At 45.2% G+C, this 24622-nt stretch overlaps 1 long non-coding RNA gene and 1 pseudogene across 2 annotated transcripts; one reads left to right on the top strand and one right to left on the bottom strand.

Moving 5' to 3' along the window:
* The first annotated feature begins 203 nt into the window (after window positions 1-203).
* Window positions 204-21249, top strand: LOC123992829 (annotated as a pseudogene). The gene is made up of 11 exons (XR_006831316.1): window positions 204-493; window positions 4941-5011; window positions 5221-5263; window positions 5367-5469; window positions 6385-6476; window positions 11346-11420; window positions 11519-11591; window positions 18772-18883; window positions 20279-20383; window positions 20513-20615; window positions 20717-21249. The product of XR_006831316.1 is annotated as a DCN1-like protein 5 (transcript).
* Window positions 21250-22095: 846 nt separating this feature from the next.
* On the bottom strand, window positions 22096-24299 carry LOC123992831. The gene is made up of 3 exons (XR_006831318.1): window positions 24129-24299; window positions 23470-23622; window positions 22096-23324 (listed from the first exon to the last, which is right to left on the bottom strand). It is a non-coding gene; the product is annotated as an uncharacterized LOC123992831 (long non-coding RNA).
* Between the last annotated feature and the right edge of the window lie 323 nt (window positions 24300-24622).

Genomic DNA, 24622 nt, shown 5'->3' with positions numbered 1-24622 from the left:
ACGTGCAGTCATATTCAGGTCCTGACTGCTCAATAACATTATTTGACACGTTAAAAATAGTGTTATTTGACGTCTGTTTTGACACGCAATGATACTTCACACTGTAGGTACATGTGGGAAAAAGAGATAAACTGAGAAACAGGCAGACCTGAGGTATTCGTCATTTCTGGTAGAGGGAGGAAGGGGCGTTTTATTTCTACATAATCGTTAGTTATTTTATATTTCTTACCAATTTCATGCGTTCGATATTATTTTTAATCAAGTACGGTAAAATACATATTCGAATAATTCGACCTGCAATTTGATTTATTGCCATAGCTAGTACGACTCGATCGCGCACCCATTGAAATCATGTGGTACGCTCCATAGCTCTCTGTTGCCCCGGAAGAAAGCAGTTCGCTTTACCACTTGGAAAGTGATCAGCTCGCGAGGTTGCAACCGTGAAAGTACATGATCTACTCGCATAAAAGAAACACAACTCTAGGAATCCAAGGTTTGCATAAAATATTCACATACTTTTAACATCCAAAACGGTGTTGTGGATGCACTGACGTAAACCTGTGGCAAATATTTGGCGAGCAACGTTAGCCAACAACGGCTACATATGTTTTCTGACTTGTTGAGAAACTAAGTTTAGCATTCCAGCTAATCGTTTCCATTGTTTTGGTCTCTTTACCCAGTGTATTCTAGCTAACCTTAGCTAGACATGCTAGTTAAATACAGCCTTTGCCGGTCCCACGCATTCGACTGTTGGCTTTTGAACGTCATCGTGACAGAAATAACCTGCGAACTGGCTAGCTAAAGTATCTGACTGTTAGCTACCCGCGTCAGTTGGTTAGCTAGCTAATTAGCTTACATTTTTAGTTAACTCGAACTAGCTAGCTATCTTTCTTGACAACAACAAAAAAGCAACGCCCCAGTGTGTGTATTGGCGTAATCTTTATGCAGATAATTCATTTTGTGGTTAAGATGATTAATCACATGTATAGTCCTGATTCAGCCAGAACAACAACGTTGTTTGCTTCACTAAGCTAGCTAACTTACTAACGTTAGTAGGTAATTGATTGTCAAATAACGTTGATCCAGTAATTTTACATTTGAAACCCTGCATCGTTGGGAAAGGTTCGTAAACAAGCATTTCGCTGTAAAGTCTACACCTGTTGTATTTGGCTCATGTGATGAATGACATTTTATTTCGAAAAGCAATGCATGTTGTAAGCTACCTGTCTAGTTAGCCTTTAAAATCGCAGTTAAGTTGGCTAGCCGCTAGCTAACATTAGTACTCTGACAATATTTCGTATGACAGGTCTAGCCTATCTTTTTTTTAAATTGGATTTGATAACAACCGTTATAACGTACTTTGGCATTGTATTATAGTTAATATTTAGACTATCTAGCTAGTTACCCAGTGCAGTGGGTTTCGCATCGTTCGGCATTACGGTGACGCAGTTATTCTGACCAGCTTTGTTTGACGTTTGTTAGCACCTACAACAATAATTGGGAGATACTCCTGCATGTGTGTCGATGCATATCGTTATTTGTTGTAGTTCTGTGTGCGTTAACTGGGTGACTAACGTTAACTATTAGAATAGCGACCATTGATATGTCTGCTGTCTGTACATTAAAGAATCCGGTAGAAATGTAACTTTAGATAACTAGACTATCAAAGTAACTTGGATGAAATCTGGCCGCTAGCTCTGATTTGACAATATCCAGTTATTTCACGTTTGTTTATCAGCTTCAAACAGAAAGGTCCACAGGTCTCGAGAACCCAAGGGGGGTATACCCATCTATCCAGTGGTGTAGTGGGGGCTATGTGCAGTATACTCACTTTTTTTCAGTGGGCATTGCCCACATTTTTTCCCCCCAGACCTAAAATAAAATAGTCTCCTGATGTGGTTTCAGCGTTGTTGTGGACTTAGACCATTCCATTTTGGCTGGTCAGTTCTCCCTTCCAGTCTCTAGAGCTTTGTTACCCTTTTTGACGGTGGACCATTTTTGATACACACAGGAAACTGTTGAGCGTGAAACCCCCAGCAGTGGGGGCAGTGTATACAAACCTGTGCACCTGAAACCTACTAAAATACCCCGTTCAAAGGCACATAAAATATTTTGTCTTGTCCATTCACTCTTTGAATGACACATACACAATCCATGTCTCAATTGTCTCAAGGCTTTAAAGAATCTTCTTTAAGCTGTCTCCTCCCATTCATCTACACTGATTGAAGTGGATTTAACAAGTGACATCAATAAGGGATCATAGCCTGGATTCACTTGGTCAGTCATGGAAAGAGCAGGTGTTCTTACTATTTTGTTCACTCAATGTATTCACATGTCCGCCGCACACAGCCTAGTTTCAGCAAGAGACTGGTTGTCGCATGGAGCATCTCACAAAGTAACGACATCAGTAGCTGGTATGTAGGAAAGACGTTTCAGTCCAGGATATCTACTAGTAAATGCTAACTAAGGAAACAATGGGTATGCCAACCAGGTATTTTGTCTGAAGTCCTGGTTGAATCTTTGCCTTGTGCAATTCAGTTATCATGCGCTGTTTGAATGAACATTTCTGAAGCCTTTCCTAAAAAGTCTGCCCAATTAAATGTTGACTGCAAAGTATGCCTACCTGGCAGAATGATATCTATGATTTGTATCAATCGGGAGGGCATTTGTTTGCAAACTCTTACATCGCATATACTGTAAGCCTACATTGTATGTGCAGGAACACCGCTAGCCAAATGGTCCCTTGCTAGGCGTACAATTTAATTAAAGGGCAACTATACCCTCTTCCAAAATATGATTTGATATTCCCAGACCTCATAAATGGTCTCCTGGTGTGGTTTAAGCATTGTTGTAGACTAGGAACATCCCATTTTTGTTGTTTTTCTATCAAGAATTGTGATTTTGAGAATGAAACTTTGAGAGGAAAACTCATAGACTATTGGAGAACATTGAATTTTCAGCACAGTGCGCCTTTCCTTTTAGATACAGTGCCTTGCGAAAGTATTCGGCCCCCTTGAACTTTGGGACCTTTTGCCACATTTCAGGCATCAAACATAAAGATATAAAACCATATTTTTTTTGTGAAGAATCAACAACAAGTGGGACACAATCATGAAGTGGAACGACATTAATTGGATATTTCAAACTTTTTTAACAAATCAAAAACTGCAAAATTGGGCGTGTAAAATTATTCAGCCCCTTTACTTTCAGTGCAGCAAACTCTCTCCAGAAGTTCAGTGAGGATCTCTGAATGATCCAATGTTGACCTAAATGACTAATGATGATGAATACAATCCACCTGTGTGTAATCAAGTCTCCGTATAAATGCACCTGCACTGTGATAGTCTCAGAGGTCCGTTAAAAGCGCAGAGAGCATCATGAAGAACAAGGAACACACCAGGCAGGTCCGAGATACTGTTGTGAATAAGTTTAAAGCCGGATTTGGATACAAAAAGATTTCCCAAGCTTTAAACATCCCAAGGAGCACTGTGCAAGCGATAATATTGAAATGGAAGGAGTATCAGACCACTGCAAATCTACCAAGACCTGGCCGTCCCTCTAAACTTTCAGCTCATACAAGGAGAAGACTGATCAGAGATGCAGCCAAGAGGCCCATGATCACTCTGGATGAACTGCAGAGATCTACAGCTGAGGTGGGACACTGTCCATAGGACAACAATCAGTCGTATATTGCACAAATCTGGCCTTTATGGAAGAGTGGCAAGAAGAAAGCCATTTCTTAAAGATATCCATAAAAAGTGTTGTTTTTAAGTTTGCCACAAGCCACCTGGGAGACACACCAAACATGTGGAAGAAGGTGCTCTGGTCAGATGAAACCAAAATGTAACTTTTTGGCAACAATGCAAAACGTTATGTTTGGCGTAAAAGCAACACAGCTCATCACCCTGAACACCCTATCCCCACTGTCAAACATGGTGGTGGCAGCATCATGGTTTGGGCCTGCTTTTCTTCAGCAGGGACAGGGAAGATGGTTAAAATTGATGGGAAGATGGATGGAGCCAAATACAGGACCATTCTGGAAGAACCTGATGGAGTCTGCAAAAGACCTGAGACTGGGACGGAGATTTGTCTTCCAACAAGATAATGATCCAAAACATAAAGCAAAATCTACAATGGAATGGTTCAAAAATAAACATATCCAGGTGTTCGAATGGCCAAGTCAAAGTCCAGACCTGAATCCAATCGAGGATCTGTGGAAAGATCTGAAAACTGCTGTTCACAAATGCTCTTCATCCAACCTCACTGAGCTTGAGCTGTTTTGCAAGGAGGAATGGGAAAAAATTTCAGTCTCTTGATGTGCAAAACTGATAGAGACATACCCCAAGCGACTTACAGCTGTAATCGCAGCAAAAGGTGGCGCTACAAAGTATTAACTTAAGGGGGCTGAATAATTTTGCACACCCAATTTTTCACTTTTTGATTTGTTAAAAAAGTCTGAAATATCCAAAAAATGTCGTTCCACTTCATGATTGTGTCCCACTTGTTGTTGATTCTTCACATAAAAATACAGTTTTATATCTTTATGTTTGAAGCCTGAAATGTGGCAAAAGGTCGCAATGTTCATGGGGCCGAATACTTTCGCAAGGCACTGTAATTAGAGTATACCCACTTCTCCAGACACCACTGCAGCTACTGTCTATTGAATGGGCTACAGTCCACATAACTTATGGACCAGATAGCAGCTAGCCAATCATTAACAACTCATACATTGGATGAGATCTGTTTGTTTAGACAACGTAGCTCCTTCGATATACTGGCTAACATTAAACATAGGAGTTATCTGATTTGTGGTTTACGCCTTGTCTGGCGCACAACCCCGAAAACCACTTACACAAGACGAAGCTAGCTTGCCAGTATATTAGCTACTATGTCATCTCACCTCTCCCTCCCGCTCGCTCTCTCTCTGTCTGTCGCTGTAGGATAGTACACAGTGTTCGTACTGGCTGAGGAGACAGACCTACAGACGGTATCACAGACACTGGACAGATTTGTAAGTTAACAGACTCATGAGTGAACTGTTGGGATAACCCAGTACTGTAGCTAGATAGCTAGTTGAGCCACTGCCAGATCAGGGGCATTCTGAGAGTTGATTAGCTATGTGATGTGACCATACTGTCTTGTCTTTATGAATGCTTTATAATGTTATGGTACTATGTAGTTTATCACCTCAAGTCTCACTGTAAACTGTTTTTATTATAGAATCTTATAGATTTGAATGGACAAGGAGACCAGAAATACATAGGTACTTCTCCTATATACTATCTGTAAATAGTATACTGTTTATGGTATGGCTCTCAGCTCGGTGAGCTGACAGACTCGGTGTGTGTGTGTGTGTGTGGACCCAGCCCAGCTAGTTAACCCGTGTGGAAACTCCGCGATGCCTGTGAAGAAAAAGAGGAAGTCTTCGGGGTCAGATGACCCGGGACTCAGGAAGTGTAAAATCACCTGGTGAGGAACCCTTCCTCACCCACCACCCGTCACCTCTCCTGCTTCTCACCTTTCCTGCGTCTCACCACTTCTTCCACCATCCTTTACTATTGGATGTTTGGTCTTTTTCCTCCACACACCCCATTTCATGATTCATGATTCCCACCCCTTAAAAACCTACTGTATTTAGAGCTGTAGTGGAACTCTGCCTCACCCAACCGTTCTACTGTAGACCTTCCTTCTCCTCACTCATTCCACCGTATGTGTGTGTGTTGCAGCTGCTGCTTGCTGGCTTTGCTCTGTGCAGTGAGCCTTGCTGCTTGACTGGGGAACTCAACACTCAGCACATATTTGTCCCATTATGCAGCACAGACCTCAGTCAGTCCACAGGAAAGGAAAGAGGGAGGAGTGTGTGTGTGTGACACTGAACATCCTAAGAACTCCTCTCATGCATGTGTCTGAGTCTGTTTAGTGACCATGTTCTATCCTGTGGTGTAGTTACTGACTGTTCTATTCCGTGTGATGTAGTTTCTGACTGTGTTCTATCCCGTGTGGTGTCGTTTCTGACTGTTCTATTCCGTGTGATGTAGTTTCTGACTGTGTTCTATCCCGTGTGGTGTCGTTTCTGACTGTTCTATCCCGTGTGGTGTCGTTTCTGACTGTTCTATCCCGTGTGGTGTCGTTTCTGACTGTTCTATCCCGTGTGGTGTCGTTTCTGACTGTGTTCTATCCCGTGTGGTGTCGTTTCTGACTGTGTTCTATCCCGTGTGGTGTCGTTTCTGACTGTGTTCTATCCCGTGTGGTGTCGTTTCTGACTGTGTTCTATCCCGTGTGGTGTCGTTTCTGACTGTGTTCTGTCCCGTGTGGTGTCGTTTCTGACTGTGTTCTGTCCCGTGTGGTGTCGTTTCTGACTGTGTTCTATCCTGTGTGTTGTAGTTTCTGCAGACCTCAGGCTCCAGGCCGGTTGATCAGCCCTGAGGACCAGTTCTCCAATAAGAAATGTCTGGCCTGGTTCTACGAGTACACAGGTACAGTGCCTTCAGAAAGTATCCATGCCTAGTTAAAGGTAAAATAAAAATTCCACATTTTGTTATGTTACAGCCTGAATTCAAAATTGAATAACTATATATTTTTCTCACCCATCTGTATTGAAAATTAAATCTCATTTACATAAGTATTCACACCCCTGAGTCAATTACATGTTAGACAATCACCTTTGGCAGCGATTACAGCTATGAGCAATGTTCTCTCTCCAAGTAGGCTACTGTTGCTATTTGATCATAATGTAGGCCTATCAGAGTGGTCTATCATAGAAAACAATGTAGAAAATACATCCCATAACATGTTTACATGGAAATAGCTGTTCCTTCATTCAGCCTACAGTAGCAGACAATGTGTGGTGTTCAATGTAGGCCTACATTCCATAAAACTTAAATAAAATAAACAACTTTTAAGGATCGACATTAACCTGTTTATCCACTTGTCCTTCAGACAAGGTGACTGAAAATGTTGTGGTGTTTGATGCAAGAAACCACTATTCCCTTACCATTATTACAGATAATCAAACAAATTATGCTACCCTCTGCCTATTTGCTACTTAGCTTATTCAAGCCTTTCTCAAAATACGACACTGCCCCTTTAAAAAAAAAGAAGCTCTTTATGCGACTTGCTTTTGAAAGATGTCTAGAAAAGCACAGATTTTGTGCTCTTACAGGAAGCAACCACTCCCTCACTGCTGACTCGAAATAACTGGGCTAAAACTGACTTACTAAAAAATGTACACATCTGGCTACATGCAGCTCTTGCTTTGATCTCAAAACAAGCGCCCGACCACTTATGCTGTAAACACAGTTCAAAGTGAATGGAACAGCTCCATATATGGCAACGGTCTATTTGCATATAGGGATACTGCAACTCTGATTGGCTATGGCGCACCGGTCTGTGTAGAGTATGGGCCTGAGTCATGCTTGGCAATGCAATAGAACCCTACTCTGTGCTCTACCTACAAGAAAATGTCTTACATAGTTTGTTTTGTTTCAGTATATTGCGTTTGATTCGATCACAATTCGTACAGTAGAGGGAAACGTTGAAATAGTTAACTAAAGGGGAACATTTCAATCTCGTGCTTCTCTGTGTGGGGGGAGCTGCGAGTCTTCACGCAGTTTAGAGGGAATATTGTCTGTGAGTCTTTCTGGTTAAGTCTCTAAAGGTTTTGCACACCTGGCTTGTATAGTATTTGCACATTCTTTTTTAAGTTCTTAAACCTTTGTCAAGTTGGTTGTTAATTATTGCTAAACAGCCATTTTCAAATCTTGCCATAGATTGAGCCAATTTAAGTCAAAACTAACCAGGCCACTCTGGAACATTCAATGTCGTCTTGGTAAGCAGCTCCAGTGTATATTTGGCATTGTGTTTTAGGTTATTGTCCTTCTGAAATGTGCGTTTTTCTCCCAGTGTCTGTTGGAAAGCAAACTGAACCAGATTTTCCTCTAGGCTTTTGCCTGTGCTTAGCTCTATTCTGTTTCTTTTTTTATAATAAAAAAAACTCCCTAGTTCTTGACGATGACAAGCAGTACTACATAGAGCCATGATTACATGGAACTCTATTCCACATCAAACAACTGACGCAAGCAGTAAAATGAGATATTTAAAAAACACCTTATGGAACAGCAGGGACTGTGAAGCAACACAGACACATGCATACACACACACACACACATGCACATGGATTTACTACTGTAGTTATGTGGTAGTGGTGGAGTAGGGGCCCTGAGGGCACACATTGTGTTGTGAAATCTGTGAATGTATTGTAATGTTTTTTTAAATTGTATAAACTGCCTTATTTTTCTGGACCCCAGGAAGAGTAGGTGCTGCCTTGGCAGTAACTAATGGGGATCCATAATAAATACAAATACCCATAACATGATGCAGCCACCACCATGCTTACATATATGAAGACTGGTACTCAGTGATGTGTTGTGTTGGATTTGCACCACACATAATGCTTTGTATTCAGGATATAGTTTATTTCTTTGCCAAATTATTTGCAGTTTTACTTTCGTTCCTTATTGCAAACAGGATGCATGTTTTGGAATATTTTTAATTCTGTACATTTTTCCTTATTTTTACTTGTCATTTAGGTTAGTATTGTGGAGTAACTACAATGTTGTTGATTCATCCTCAGTTTTCTCCTATCACAGCCATTAAACTCTGTAACTGTTTTAAAGTCACCCTTGGCCTCATGGTGAAATCCCTAAGCGGTTTCCTTCCTCTCCGGCAACTGAGTTGGGAAGGACGCCTGTATCTTTGTAGTGACTGGGTGTGTTGATACACTATTCAACGTGTAATTAATAACGTCACCATTCTCAAAAGGGATATTCAATGTCTGCTTTAGTTTAACCCATCTACCAATAGGTGCCCTTCTTTGTGAGGCATTTGAAAACGTCCTTGGTCTTTGTGGTTGAATCTGTTTTAAATTTAGTGCTCGACTGTGGGACTTTACAGGTAATTATATGTGTAAGGTACAGAGATGAGGTGGTCATTCAAAAGTAATGTTAAACACTATTATTGCACAAAGAGTGAGTCCATGCAACCTATTGTGTGACTTATTAAGGATATTGTACTCTTGAACTTTATTTAGGCTTGCCATAACAAAGGGGTTGAATACTAATTGACTCGAGACATTTCAGCTTTTTATTCATTTGTAAAAATGTCTAAACATAATTCCACTTTGACATTATGGGATATTGTGTGTAGGCCAGTGACACATCTCAATTTAATCGATTTTAAATTCAGTCTGTAACACAACAAAATGTGGGGAAAAAGTCAAGGGGTGTGAATACTTTCTGAAGGCTCTGTATGTCATGATGATCATATTTTTCTATCTAAGATGGCCTATTAACTTGGCTACACACTCAGAACTCTTTTTAAATTGCAAAGAACTCTGAAGCTGATTATTGGTCACTAAGTATTGAGTCATTTATACCATTTTGTGTGTTTTTGTACCTGCTTCCTGTGTAACAGGTCCAGATGAGGTGTTGGGTCCAGAGGGGATGGAGCAGTTCTGTGAAGACATTGGAGTGGAACCAGAAAATGTTAGTCTTCCTCGTCTTTTCTCTTCATCCATCCATGTTGATAATTATGATGTATTCTAACAGAACATCTTTCTCTTTTTCAGATAATTATGTTAGTTAATGAAACAGAATGGTCAAATAATTTTTCACTAAGGAGGAGTGGCTTGAAACTGGAATGACTTTACTACAGTGAGAACCTTGACTTACCACAGCAAGTTCCTGAGCCATCATGTCAGGTGTGAGTCCTGGGGGAAACATGTGTCCTAGGGCTCTCCTCCCTAGAGGTGTGACTGGGAAACCGAGTGAATTAGGTGTGACTGAGCATGTGTGGGGTGACACTCACTCCCTGGCTGTGCCAGGTGTGACTGGGAAACCATGTGATGTTCAAATGTTCACTAAATGACCAGCATGGTTGACTGGGAAGGCAGAACAGTTGTTACTGACAGGAGCATGGCCAGGTGGACTGGGAAACCAAGTGTGTTAGTGACACTCACCCCCAGGTGTGACTGGGAAATGGTGTTAGGGACACCACCCCCTCCCCCTAGGTGTGACTGGGAAACCGTGGTGTTAGCACTAGCATGGCCCTATAGGTGTGACTGGGGAAACCGTCTGTGTTAGGGACATCACCCCCCAGGTAGTGTGACTGGGAAACCTTGGTGTTAGTGACACTCAGGTCCTCCCCCTATAGATGTGACTGGGAAACCGTGTGTGAAGGTGAGAATTAGACAACGCCCCTTAGGTGTGACTGGGAAACCGTAGGACAGGAGAAGTACTCCAGATAAACAAACCATGACCCTAGCCCCCTAGACTGGGAAACCATTTTTGTTTGTGACATGTGACTGGGAAACTACTTGTTTGCAGCATAAGGTGTGACTGGAGTGAGACAGGAGGTGTGACTGGGAAACCATGTGGCCCCATCCGAGGACACCCCCCTATAGGTGTGACTGGGAAACCATGTGGTTATGTGACCCCCCCCCTACCCTGGGAAACTTTGCCAAAGACACAGCCCCCACACCACTGTGACTGGGAAACCTTCAACCACCAACTTACCATCCTGAGACAAGTGACTGGGAAACCATGTGTGTTAGTGACACTACAACCCCTAAGGTGTGACTGGGAAACCATGTGTGTTACAACAGTGAATCAACCCACCCAGGTGTGACTGGGAAACCATGTGTGTTAGTGACACCCCCCCCCCCTATAGGTGTGACTGGGAAACCATGTGTGTTAGTGACACTCAGCCCCCCCCTATAGGTGTGACTGGCAGAAACCAGTGGAAAACCCCCCCCCCTATAGGTGTGACTGGGCAAACAGCATGGGTGTTAGTGACTCCAGAGCCCCCTATAGGTGTGACTGGGAAACCATGGGCCAGTGACACTACACCCCCTCCCCATATGACCCACTGGGAAAGATGTGTGAGTGTTCAGACACTAAAGACTTAAAGGTGTGACTGGGAAACCGTGTCTGTTAGTGACAGACACCCCCATAAAAATGTGACTGGGAAAAGCCCTGTCCAGCTGTTAGTGACACTAGAAATTCTCCCCCTAGGTGTGACTGGGAAACCTGTGTGTTAGTGACACTAGCGTCCCCCTATAGGTGTGACTGGGAAAATCAGAGTTAGGTACTACACCCCCCCCCCTAATGGTGTGTAGGTTAGCAGTAAACCTTGAATGATCATATTTTTCACTAAGATGGCCTATTAACTGTGGCTACACACTCAGAACTCTTTTTAGTGAAACTAACTCTGAAGCTGATTATTGGTCACTAAGTATTGAGTCATTTATACCATTTTGTGTGTTTTTGTACCTGCTTCCTGTGTACCAGGTCCAGATGAGGTGTTGGGTCCAGAGGGGATGGAGAAGTTCTGTGAAGACATTGGAGTGGAACCAGAAAATGTTAGTCTTCCTCGTCTTTTCTCTTCATCCATCCATCGTTGATAATTATGATGTATGTTCTTTCCCTCCCCATCTTTAGGTTTGACTGATAAACCATGTTAGTTATAGTGAAACTAGAAGCTCCAAATATAGGATTTTTCACTGGGGAGGAGTGGCTTAAGTGAATGACTTTACTAGGTGTGACTGGGAAACCATGTGATTTAGTGACACTCACATAGGTGTGACTGTTCCTGATGCTTGACACTCACTCCCTCCCCCTATAGGTGTGACTGGGAAACCGTGTGTGTTAGTGACACTACACCCCCTCCCCCTAGGTGTGACTGGGAAACCATGTGTGTTAGTGACACTACACCCCCTCCCCCTATAGGTGTGACTGGGAAACCGTGTGTGTTAGTGACACTACACCCCCTCCCCCTATAGGTGTGACTGGGAAACCGTGTGTGTTAGTGACACTACACCCCCTCCCCTATAGGTGTGACTGGGAAACCGTGTGTGTTAGTGACACTACACCCCCTCCCCCTATAGGTGTGACTGGGAAACCGTGTGTGTTAGTGACACTACACCCCCCCCCCCTATAGGTGTGACTGGGAAACCGTGTGTGTTAGTGACACTACCCCCCCTGTAGGTGTGACTGGGAAACCATGTGTGTTAGTGACACTACACCCCCTCCCCCTAGGTGTGACTGGGAAACCATGTTTGTTTGTGACACTACCCCCCTCCCCCCCCCTATAGGTGTGACTGGGAAACCATGTTTGTTAGTGACACTACCCCCCTATAGGTGTGACTGGGAAACCATTTTTGTTAGTGACACTACCCCCCTATAGGTGTGACTGGGAAACCATGTTTGTTAGTGACACTCCCCCCCCCCCTATAGTTGTGACTGGGAAACCATGTGTGTTAGTGACACTACACCCCCTCCCCCTATAGGTGTGACTGGGAAACCATGTGTGTTAGTGACACTACACCCCCTCCCCTATAGGTGTGACTGGGAAACCATGTGTGTTAGTGACACTACACCCCCTCCCCCCCTATAGGTGTGACTGGGAAACCATGTGTGTTAGTGACACTACAACCCCTCCCCCTATAGGTGTGACTGGGAAACCGTGTGTGTTAGGTGTGACTGGGAAACCATGTGTTTAGTGACACTACACCCCCTCCCCCTATAGGTGTGACTGGGAAACCGTGTGTGTTAGTGACACTACTACACCCCCTCCCCCTATAGGTGTGACTGGGAAACCGTGTGTGTTAGTGACACTACACCCCCTCCCCCTATAGGTGTGACTGGGAAACCGTGTGTGTTAGTGACACTACACCCCCTCCCCCTATAGGTGTGACTGGGAAACCGTGTGTGTTAGTGACACTACACCCCCTCCCCCCCCTCTATAGGTGTGACTGGGAAACCGTGTGTGTTAGTGACACTACACCCCCTCCCCCTATAGGTGTGACTGGGAAACCGTGTGTGTTAGTGACACTACACCCCCTCCCCCTATAGGTGTGACTGGGAAACCGTGTGTGTTAGTGACACTACACCCCCTCCCCCTATAGGTGTGACTGGGAAACCGTGTGTGTTAGTGACACTACCCCCCCCCCTATAGTTGTGACTGGGAAACCGTGTGTGTTAGTGACACTACACCCCCTCCCCCTATAGGTGTGACTGGGAAACCATGTGTGTTAGTGACACTACCCCCCTCCCCCTATAGGTGTGACTGGGAAACCGTGTGTGTTAGTGACACTACACCCCCTCCCCCTATAGGTGTGACTGGGAAACCGTGTGTGTTAGTGACACTACACCCCCCCCCCCCCTATAGGTGTGACTGGGAAACCATGTGTGTTAGTGACACTACACCCCCTCCCCCTATAGGTGTGACTGGGAAACCATGTGTGTTAGTGACACTACACCCCCCCCCCCTATAGGTGTGACTGGGAAACCATGTGTGTTAGTGACACTACACCCCCTCCCCCTATAGGTGTGACTGGGAAACCATGTGTGTTAGTGACACTACAAACCGTGTGTGTTAGTGACACCCCCCCCCCTATAGGTGTGACTGGGAAACCATGTGTGTTAGTGACACTACACCCCCTCCCCCTATAGGTGTGACTGGGAAACCATGTGTGTTAGTGACACTACACCCCCTCCCCCTATAGGTGTGACTGGGAAACCATGTGTGTTAGTGACACTACACCCCCTCCCCCTATAGGTGTGACTGGGAAACCATGTGTGTTAGTGACACTACCCCCCTCCCCCTATAGGTGTGACTGGGAAATCATGTGTGTTTGTGACACCCCCCCTCCCCTATAGGTGTGACTGGGAAACCGTGGTGTTAGTGACACTACACCCCCTCCCCCTATAGGTGTGACTGGGAAACCGTGTGTGTTAGTGACACTACACCCCCCCCCCTATAGGTGTGACTGGGAAACCGTGTGTGTTAGTGACACTACACCCCCTCCCCCTATAGGTGTGACTGGGAAACCGTGTGTGTTAGGGACACTACACCCCCTCCCCCTAGAGGTGTGTTAGTGACACTACACCCCCCTCCCCCTATAGGTGTGACTGGGAAACCGTGTGTGTTAGTGACACTACACCCCCCTCCCCCTATAGGTGTGACTGGGAAACCGTGTGTGTTAGTGACACTACCCCCCCTATAGTTGTGACTGGGAAACCGTGTGTGTTAGTGACACTACACCCCCTATAGTTGTGACTGGGAAACCGTGTGTGTTAGTGACACTACACCCCCCTCCCCCTATAGGTGTGACTGGGAAACCGTGTGTGTTAGTGACACTACACCCCCTCCCCCTATAGGTGTGACTGGGAAACAGTGTGTGTTAGGTGTGACTGGGAAACCATGTGTGTTTGTGACACTACACCCCTATAGGTGTGACTGGGAAACCGTGTGTGTTAGTGACACTACACCCCCTCCCCCTATAGGTGTGACTGGGAAATCATGTGTGTTTGTGACACCCCCCTAGAGGTGTGACTGGGAAACCGTGGTGTTAGTGACACTACCCCCCCCCCCTATAGGTGTGACTGGGAAACCATGTGTGTTAGTGACACTACACCCCCTCCCTATAGGTGTGACTGGGAAACCGTGTGTGTTAGTGACACTACACCCCCTCCCCCTATAGGTGTGACTGGGAAACCGTGTGTGTTAGTGACACTACACCCCCTCCCCCTAGGTGTGACTGGGAAACCGTGTGTTAGTGACACTACACCCCCTCCCCCTATAGGTGTGACTGGGAAACCGTGTGTGTTAGGGACACTACACCCCCTCCCCCTAGAGGTGTGTTAGTGACACTACACCCCCTCCCCCTATAGGTGTGACTGGGAAACCGTGTGTGTTAGTGACACTACACCCCCCTCCCCCTATAGGTGTGACTGGGAAACCGTGTGTGTTAGTGACACTACCCCCCCTATAGTTGTGACTGGGAAACCGTGTGTGTTAGTGACACTACACCCCCTATAGTTGTGACTGGGAAACCGTGTGTGTTAGTGACACTACACCCCCTATAGTTGTGACTGGGAAACCGTGTGTGTTAGTGACACTACACCCCCCCCCTATAGGTGTGACTGGGAAACTGTGTGTGTTAGTGACACCACCCCCTCCCCCTATATAGGTGTGACTGGGAAACCATGTGTGTTTGTGACCCCCCTATAGGTGTGACTGGGAAACCGTGTGTGTTAGTGACACTACCCCCCCTATAGTTGTGACTGGGAAACCGTGTGTGTTAGTGACACTACACCCCCTATAGTTGTGACTGGGAAACCATGTGTGTTAGTGACACTACACCCCCTCCCCCTATAGGTGTGACTGGGAAACCATGTGTGTTAGTGACACTACACCCCCTCCCCCTATAGGTGTGACTGGGAAACCATGTGTGTTAGTGACACTACACCCCCCTATAGGTGTGACTGGGAAACCATGTGTGTTAGTGACACTACACCCCCCCCCCCCCTATAGGTGTGACTGGGAAACCATGTGTGTTAGTGACACTACACCCCCCCCCCCCCTATAGGTGTGACTGGGAAACCATGTGTGTTAGTGACACTACACCCCCTCCCCCTATAGGTGTGACTGGGAAACCATGTGTGTTAGTGACACTACAACCCCCTCCCCCTATAGGTGTGACTGGGAAACCATGTGTGTTAGTGACACTACACCCCCCTCCCTATAGGTGTGACTGGGAAACCGTGTGTGTTAGTGACCCCCCCCTATAGGTGTGACTGGGAAACCATGTGTGTTTGTGACCCCCCCCTATAGGTGTGACTGGGAAACCGTGTGTGTTAGTGACACTAAATCAAATCAAATTTATTTATATAGCCCTTCGTACATCAGCTGATATCTCAAAGTGCTGTACAGAAACCCAGCCTAAAACCCCAAACAGCAAACAATGCAGGTGTAAAAGCACGGTGGCTAGGAAAAACTCCCTAGAAAGGCCAAAACCTAGGAAGAAACCTAGAGAGGAACCGGGCTATGTGGGGTGGCCAGTCCTCTTCTGGCTGTGCCGGGTAGAGATTATAACAGAACATGACCAAGATGTTCAAATGTTCATAAATGACCAGCATGGTCAAATAATAATAAGGCAGAACAGTTGAAACTGGAGCAGCAGCACAGTCAGGTGGACTGGGGACAGCAAGGAGCCATCATGTCAAGTAGTCCTGGGGCACGGTCCTAGGGCTCAGGTCCTCCGAGAGAGAGAAAGAAAGAGAGGAGAGAATTAGAGAACGCACACTTAGATTCACACTGGACACCTGAATAGGACAGGAGAAGTACTCCAGATAAACAAACTGACCCTAGCCCCCCGACACATAAACTACTGCAGCATAAATACTGGAGGCTGAGACAGGAGGGGTCAGGAGACACTGTGGCCCCATCCGAGGACACCCCCGGACAGGGCCAAACAGGAAGGATATAACCCCACCCACTTTGCCAAAGCACAGCCCCCACACCACTAGAGGGAAATCTTCAACCACCAACTTACCATCCTGAGACAAGGCCGAGTATAGCCCACAAAGATCTCCGACACGGTACAACCCAAGGGGGGGGGGGGCCCAGACAGGCCGACCACAACAGTGAATCAACCCACCCAGGTGACGCACCCCCCCCCAGGGACGGCACGAGAGAGCCCCAGCAAGCCAGTGACTCAGCCCCCGTAACAGGGTTAGAGGCAGAGAATCCCAGTGGAAAGAGGGGAACCGGCCAGGCAGAGACAGCAAGGGCGGTTCGTTGCTCCAGAGCCTTTCCGTTCATCTTCCCACTCCTGGGCCAGACTACACTCAATCATATGACCCACTGAAGAGATGAGTCTTCAGTAAAGACTTAAAGGTTGAGACCGAGTTTGCGTCTCTGACATGGGTAGGCAGACTGTTCCATAAAAATGGAGCTCTATAGGAGAAAGCCCTGCCTCCAGCTGTTTGCTTAGAAATTCTAGGGACAATTAGGAGGCCTGCGTCTTGTGACCGTAGCGTACGTGTAGGTATGTACGGCAGGACCAAATCAGAGAGGTAGGTAGGAGCAAGCCCATGTAATGCTTTGTAGGTTAGCAGTAAAACCTTGAAATCAGCCCTTGCTTTGACAGGAAGCCAGTGTAGAGAGGCTAGCACTGGAGTAATATGATCAAATTTTTTGGTTCTAGTCAGGATTCTAGCAGCCGTATTTAGCACTAACTGAAGTTTATTTAGTGCTTTATCCGGGTAGCCGGAAAATAGAGCATTGCAGTAGTCTAACCTAGAAGTGACAAAAGCATGGATTAATTTTTCTGCAACATTTTTGGACAGAAAGTTTCTGATTTTTGCAATGTTACGTAGATGGAAAAAAGCTGTCCTCGAAATGGTCTTGATATGTTCTTCAAAAGAGAGATCAGGGTCCAGAGTAACGCCGAGGTCCTTCACAGTTTTATTTGAGACGACTGTACAACCATTAAGATTAATTGTCAGATTCAACAGAAGATCTTTGTTTCTTGGGACCTAGAACAAGCATCTCTGTTTTGTCCGAGTTTAATAGTAGAAAGTTTGCAGCCATCCACTTCCTTATGTCTGAAACACATGCTTCTAGCGAGGGCAATTTTGGGGCTTCACCATGTTTCATTGAAATGTACAGCTGTGTGTCATCCGCATAGCAGTGAAAGTTTACATTATGTTTTCGAATAACATCCCCAAGAGGTAAAATATATAGTGAAAACAATAGTGGTCCTAAAACAGAACCTTGAGGAACACCGAAATGTACAGTTGATTTGTCAGAGGACAAACCATTCACAGAGACAAACTGATATCTTTCCGACAGATAAGACCTAAACCAGGCCAGAACATGTCCGTGTAGACCAATTTGGGTTTCCAATCTCTCCAAAAGAATGTGGTGATCGATGGTATCAAAAGCAGCACTAAGGTCTAGGAGCACGAGGACAGATGCAGAGCCTCGGTCCGATGCCATCAAAATGTCATTTACCACCTTCACAAGTGCCGTCTCAGTGCTATGATGGGGTCTAAAACCAGACTGAAGCATTTCGTATACATTGTTTGTCTTCAGGAAGGCAGTGAGTTGCTGCGCAACAGCCTTCTCTAAAATCTTTGAGAGGAATGGAAGATTCGATATAGGCCGACTACCCCCCCTATAGGTGTGACTGGGAAACCATGTGTGTTTGTGACCCCCCCTATAGGTGTGACTGGGAAACCGTGTGTGTTAGTGACACTACCCCCCCTATAGGTGTGACTGGGAAACCATGTGTGTTAGTGACACTACACCCCCCTCCCTATAGGTGTGACTGGGAAACCGTGTGTGTTAGTGACACTACCCCCCCCCCCTATAGGTGTGACTGGGAAACCATGTGTGTTAGTGACACTACACCCCCTCCCCCTATAGGTGTGACTGAGAAACCGTGTGTGTTAGTGACACTACAACCCCCTCCCCTTATAGTTGTGACGGGGAAACCGTGTGTGTTAGTGACACTACCCCCCCCCCCCCCCCCCCCTATAGGTGTGACTGGGAAACCGTGTGTGTTAGTGACACTACACCCCCTATAGGTGTGACTGGGAAACCATTTTTGTTTGTGACCCTCCCCTATAGGTGTGACTGGGAAACCATGTTTGTTTGTGACACCCCCCCCTATATAGGTGTGACTGGGAAACCGTGTGTGTTAGTGACACTTCACCCCCCCTGTAGGTGTGACTGGCAAACCGTGTGTGTTAGTGACATTACACCCCCCCCCCCCCCCCCCCATAGGTGTGACTGGGAAACCGTGTGTGTTAGTGACACTACCCCCCCCCCCCCTATAGGTATGACTGGGAAACTGTGTGTGTTAGTGACACTACACCCCCCTATAGGTGTGACTGGGAAACCATGTTTGCTTGTGACCCCCCCCTATAGGTGTGACTGCATAGAGAGGTTACAGGGGAAACTGGACTACCTTCGCAATCATCTCAACGACACGATCATCTTTAAAAACATCTACAGATACGCCTTTGACTTTGCCAGGGTGAGTCTTCGTTCACTGGTTCACAGTCAGGCAATGGTTTGACCTCCTAAGAAGAGAGACGGTCTGGATGCATTTGGAAAGTATTCAGACACCTTTTCCCACATTTTGTTACGTTACAGCCTTATTTTTAAATGGATTAAATCACCCCCCTCATCAATATACACACAATACCCTATAAAGACCAGGGGGAAAAAAATGGATTTTTAGAAATGTTTGCAAATGTATATAAAAAAATGGAATCACATTTACATAAGTACTTTGATGGTCCTGAGCGCTCTAGAGCAGGTTTTCATCAAGGATCTCTGTACTTTGCCCCATTCATCTTTCCCTCGATCCTGACTAGTCTCCCAGTCCCTGCTGATGAAAAACATCCCCATAGCATGATGCTGCTACCACCATGCTTCATCGTAGGGATGGTGCCAGGTTTCCTCCAGACGTGACGCTTGGCATTCAAGCCAAAGAGTAAATTCTTGGTTTCATCAGACCAGAGAATCTTGTTTATCATGGTCTGAGAGTCCTTTAGGTGCCCTTTGGGAAACTCCAAGTGGGCTGTTATGTTCCTTTACTGAGGAGTGGCTTCCCTCTGGCCACTACCATAAAGGCCTAATTGGTGGTGTGCTGGTTGTCCTTCTGGTAAGGTTCTCCCATCTCCACAGAGGAACTCTGGAACTATGTCAGAGTGACCATCGGGTTCTTGGTCACCTACCTGACCTTGGCCCTCCTCCCCCGGTTGCTCAGTTTGGCCGGGCAGCCAGTCCTGGGGTCTGAGTCTCTTCACGGGGCCTCTGGGTGTCCAGGGGGCTGGCAATGGCAGCAGTCATGATGGTGTTGCAGACAGCTCTAGGAAGAGTCTTGGTGGTTCCTAACTTCTTCCATTTAATAATGATTGAGGCCACTGTGCTCTTGGGGACCTTCAATCCTGCAGACATTTTTTGGTACCCTTCCCCAGATCTGTGCCTCGACACAATCCTGTCTCGGAGCTCTACGGACAATTCATTCGACCTCATGGCTTGGTTTTTGCTCTCTTGTAGAGCCTTTCCTAATCATGTCCAATCAATTGAATTTACCACAGGTGGCCTCCAAGTTGTAAAAACATCTCAAGGATGATCAATGGAAACAGGATGCACCTGAGCTCAATTTCAAATCTCATAGCAAAGGTCTGAATACTTATTATGTAAGGTATCTGTTTATTAGTTTTAATTCAAAAGCCTGTTTTCCCTTTGTCATGGGGTGTTGTGTGTAGATTGATGAGGAAAAAATGTAATTTAATCAAAAGGCTGTAACGTAACAAAATGTGGAAAAGGTCTGAATGCATACATTACCTCTTCCTCTTTATCATCTCTCTTACCCCTCCCCCTGACTCTCTGTTCTCTCCCCTTCTCCTCCCTCCCCCAGGATAAGGATCAGAGGAGTCTGGACATGGACACAGCTAAGTCCATGCTAGGGTTGCTACTGGGGAGAACATGGCCACTCTTCCCTGTCTTCAACCAGTTTCTGGAGGTAGCACACACCCTATGCTGAACACAAATGTGTTGTCCCTGCACTGACTCCTAATATCGATCTCCTTTCTCCTCCCCCTATCCCCGCTCCTCTATTTTCTCTTCCTCTATTTTCTCTCCTCCCCTGCAGCAGTCCAAGTACAAGGTGATGAATAAGGACCAGTGGTATAACGTCTTAGAGTTCAGTCGTACAGTCAGCACAGACCTCAGTAACTATGACGAGGATGGAGCCTGTGAGTACGTACACACACACTAAAGCATACAAAAACACACGGGAAAAAAACACACACACACACAGTCCGTCTAACACCACTCTCTCGCTCTCTCTCTGCAGGGCCGGTGTTATTGGATGAGTTTGTGGAGTGGCAGAAAGCTCGGCTGGCAGCGTTATAGCTGAGGACACACTCGCCAAACCGCAGAAGAGGAGAAAGAGAGAAGCTCACATGAAGATGTTCTCCCTCCGTTTGAAATATACAGAAACGGCACACACACTATAGAGAGATGGCACACACACACCTTCCATGGACTGTGCACACACACACCCATACGGTGTCACGGCGTGCAGATGCACTTCCAGCGACGGCCTCTGCTTAGTGTGCGAAACAGTGAAGTCCTCTCTCTCTGAAGATAGTTTGTCAGTGTTAATTTAAGCAAGTTCAACAAGGAGAAAACAAACAAAAAACGAAACGAAAGGGGGAACTATTTTTCATATATATTGCATCTGTGGCCACAGTTCTCTAGCCATTGTTGTGAAGCTCGACTGGGGAATTTTTCGGTTTCCTTGAACATTTTTTCCCTTCATTTTTGAGTCTTACCTTGTTTATAGTATGTTTTCAGAACAAGAATAAAGAATGGAATTCAACCAAATATACTGGGCTTGTGATTGGTACGACCAAATGAATCTTGTTTACCATACACTTGCTTGATGCTCATTGGGTCTGGTGGATCAACAAGTCCAACATGGCCTTCGTTAAAGACCCAACGCAGACGTTTTTATATCCATATCAAATATTTTCTTGTTAACAATTAAGTACCTTAATATGATTGTTTTAAATTAAAATACTCAAAAAGAAACAGAACTTAGCAAATACCAATTTCTCAAGCAATAATTTTGCTAGGTCTGTCTGGAAGTGGTGTGAGTGGGGAGAGAACTATGTTATTGGCAGAAAGGTTTGGAACTCTTTCTTATTGGTCTATTAACACATTTACTGCCTGGTGATGTCACCAGACAGGCCAAAACTCCATCCCACCAAAACAGGTGGTCTTTTCGAACAGTTCTTGCACTAAAAGTACATGATCCAAATTTTCACAGTATTACTCCAGCCTCAGTATGGAAATATACACAGTGTAGAAAGCATTAAGAAAACTGTCCTAATATTGAGTTGCAGCCCCCTTTGCCCTCAGAAAAGTCTCAATTTGTTGTCGGGCATGGACTCTACAAGATGTTGAAAGCATTCCAAAGGGATTGCTGGCTCATGTTGACTCCAATGTTTCCCACAGTTGTGTCAAGTTGGCTGGATGCCCTTTGGGAGGTGGACCCATTCTTTATGCACACGGGAAACTGTTGCGCTTGGAAAAACCCAGCAGTGTTAGTTCTTGACAATTAAAATGGTGCGCCTGGCACTTACTACTATCTTTTGTCTTGCCCATTCACCCTCTGAATAGCACACATACACAATCCATGTCTCAAAGCTTAAAAATCCTTCTTTAACCTGTCTCCTCCCCTTCATCTACACTGATTTGAAGTGAATTTAACAAGTGACATCAATATGGGAACATAGCTTTCACCTGGTCAATGTTTTGTACACTCAGTGTCTATAGAACACAGGGAAATCATGTTATTTTTAAACTGCCCTGGGCCTTTAACCCAATAGAAAGAACACGAAAAAGTCCCGAGGCAATAGCCATCGGCTTTATATTTAATCAATCACTTCCCTCTGAACACTTCCTCACATATTGTGTACCTCTAATTTGGAGCCCTATCTTGCAGTCCTGTGATTCGCTAAGCTCAAATAATGATGAAATAAATCATATTTTTTTGTTCACTCTTACATAGACCAGACTATAGATGTTATTCCAGGCTTATTAGATTTTTGCACAATTATAACCTGGGGACAAGGTTAGAACCATATACACTGGGATTAACAACACAATCATCCAAAGTTAACACGTATTTTTAATGTTTTATTTCCAATTCCTTTAACAAAATATTAATGGAATCTGCTGGATTTGATGACATGTCAAAATCTTAAATTTGTCTGGGAATTTGTGATTGAGTAAATGTTTTACAATGGAGTGAAATGGCAAGGCACTATCTGTTAAAGTTGTCCAGTAAGAAACTCATTTTTTTCTGTTCCAAACTATTTTGGTACGGTGTGTCTGTATGCCCTATTGAACATGACCCTGATCTTCCTGCTTAGGGGCTGCATCTATCAAGACTAGGAGGGCTGACCTAGAAAAGGTTTCGCGATTTAATTCGTAATGATTAAGATTTATATGAACCGGTCAGGATGGGATCATTTATCAGCTGCCATACTGAGACGCTTTATGAATACTGTCACATCTCCAGTTGAAAGACTGGTTTCTCCTGGCCCTGGGATGGACTGGCTGTATCCCTTTCGTCAGGGTCTGAGTCTCTACCCGGGGGGCTCTGGGTGTCGAGGGGGCTGGCGCTGGCAGCAGCCATGATGGTGTTGAGCCTGGTGAGGGACAGCGAGCACTGCTTGGGCGGGGGATAAGTACTGTTCTCTTCATGACATTTGCTCCTGAAGCTTCTCTGAGTTTTGGCCGGTGGAGATGGGCTGACTTTGTCCATGATAATGATTGTCGTCGAGGCAGAGTTATCCTCATCCTCTTGTTCCACATTCTGCCGGAATGCCACGCTGACTGTTTCACCATGGTTACGATGTCCCTGTCCTAGCGACCGCTCCCAATTCACACACCTTAGGAGTGTGGGAAATTGTATCTGTATTTAATGTTGATGATGATTAAATGAGGGAGTGAATGCATGTGTGAGTCCCAAATGGCAACCTATTATATAGTGCATGTCTTATTAACACAACATGGATGCCTTACAACAGTACTTACAGCTGGTAGGATGAGTGTAGTTTGTCCTCCGGTCAGTAGGAGGCAGTAGTACAGGCTGCTGTGGTGAGGAGAGGCAATGTGATCCGCAGGCTACCATCTCGTTGCATAGTAACCAACATCTTTCTGGTCGGCATGAAGACTGCTGTTCAGGACCTGACCAAATGGGGTTTGTCAGTACTGAACTGCTACACACACACACACCAGTATAAACAGGGGTATGGGGACATTCCAAAAAGGTAGTCTTTTTTTGTGTGCATTATCTCACTTGCATGTGTTGTGTTCATGCAAGACAGTGTGAGGCTCCTCTCTTTGTGAACTCTGACCCTGGAGGTGTAGCTTAGGGTTTGACTGACCACACCCATACAGAGTGCTGAGCCAATCAGTACATACCCCGGAATTCTCCCCATCCCCACCACTACACACAAACACAGAGTAAGGATAATGTTTCCCAGAGGACCCATGTTGAGTAACATGTTTTTATATTCCACAGAGAAATAATAAAGCAATCAACCGATCAATAAATTAAACAATCAAGTATCTGACATGGGTTCTCTTGGTATACTCCTTAATTAAAACACACAGGGCGAATAAGTAATAGCCTTGTGTGAAAAATTATATTTCAATACATTGCTCCTCATCATAATATCATTATAACTTACTGTATAGTTTGTTGTAAGTGTATCTCCTTAAACAACAAACCGTCTTCATTTTAACTAACACGTTAGATGTTTCATGTCCATCTCTCCCGTTGTCTGATGTGAATGTTGTCTTTCTTCAGTTCAGTAAAGTGCAGTTTCTCACATGACTCCGGTGACTCCAGTCCCTTAGTGTTAAACATTAATGACACAGCGCGACAGACAGACACTTCGCCACCTCGGTCACGGCCACTGGCAGTACGTTACGCTGCGGTCCTTTTACACGGTGGCCACAGGTGGGCGCTGCAGTACTGTAAATAGCAGAGACGTGAAAAACGTGTTGTTTCTAAACAAACTGTAACCTTATGCCGATTAAATTAAATTGTATTGGTGACATACACATGGTTAGCAGATGTTATTGCGAGTGTAGTGAAATTGCTTGTGCTTCTAGTTCCCGACAGTGCAGCAATATCTAACAAGTAATTGAACAATTTCACAACAACTACCCAATACACACA

Source organism: Oncorhynchus gorbuscha, linkage group LG13, assembly GCF_021184085.1.
Source record: "Oncorhynchus gorbuscha isolate QuinsamMale2020 ecotype Even-year linkage group LG13, OgorEven_v1.0, whole genome shotgun sequence".
Lineage (NCBI taxonomy): Eukaryota > Metazoa > Chordata > Actinopteri > Salmoniformes > Salmonidae > Oncorhynchus > Oncorhynchus gorbuscha.
This window is presented reverse-complemented; position numbering and strand designations above follow the sequence as displayed.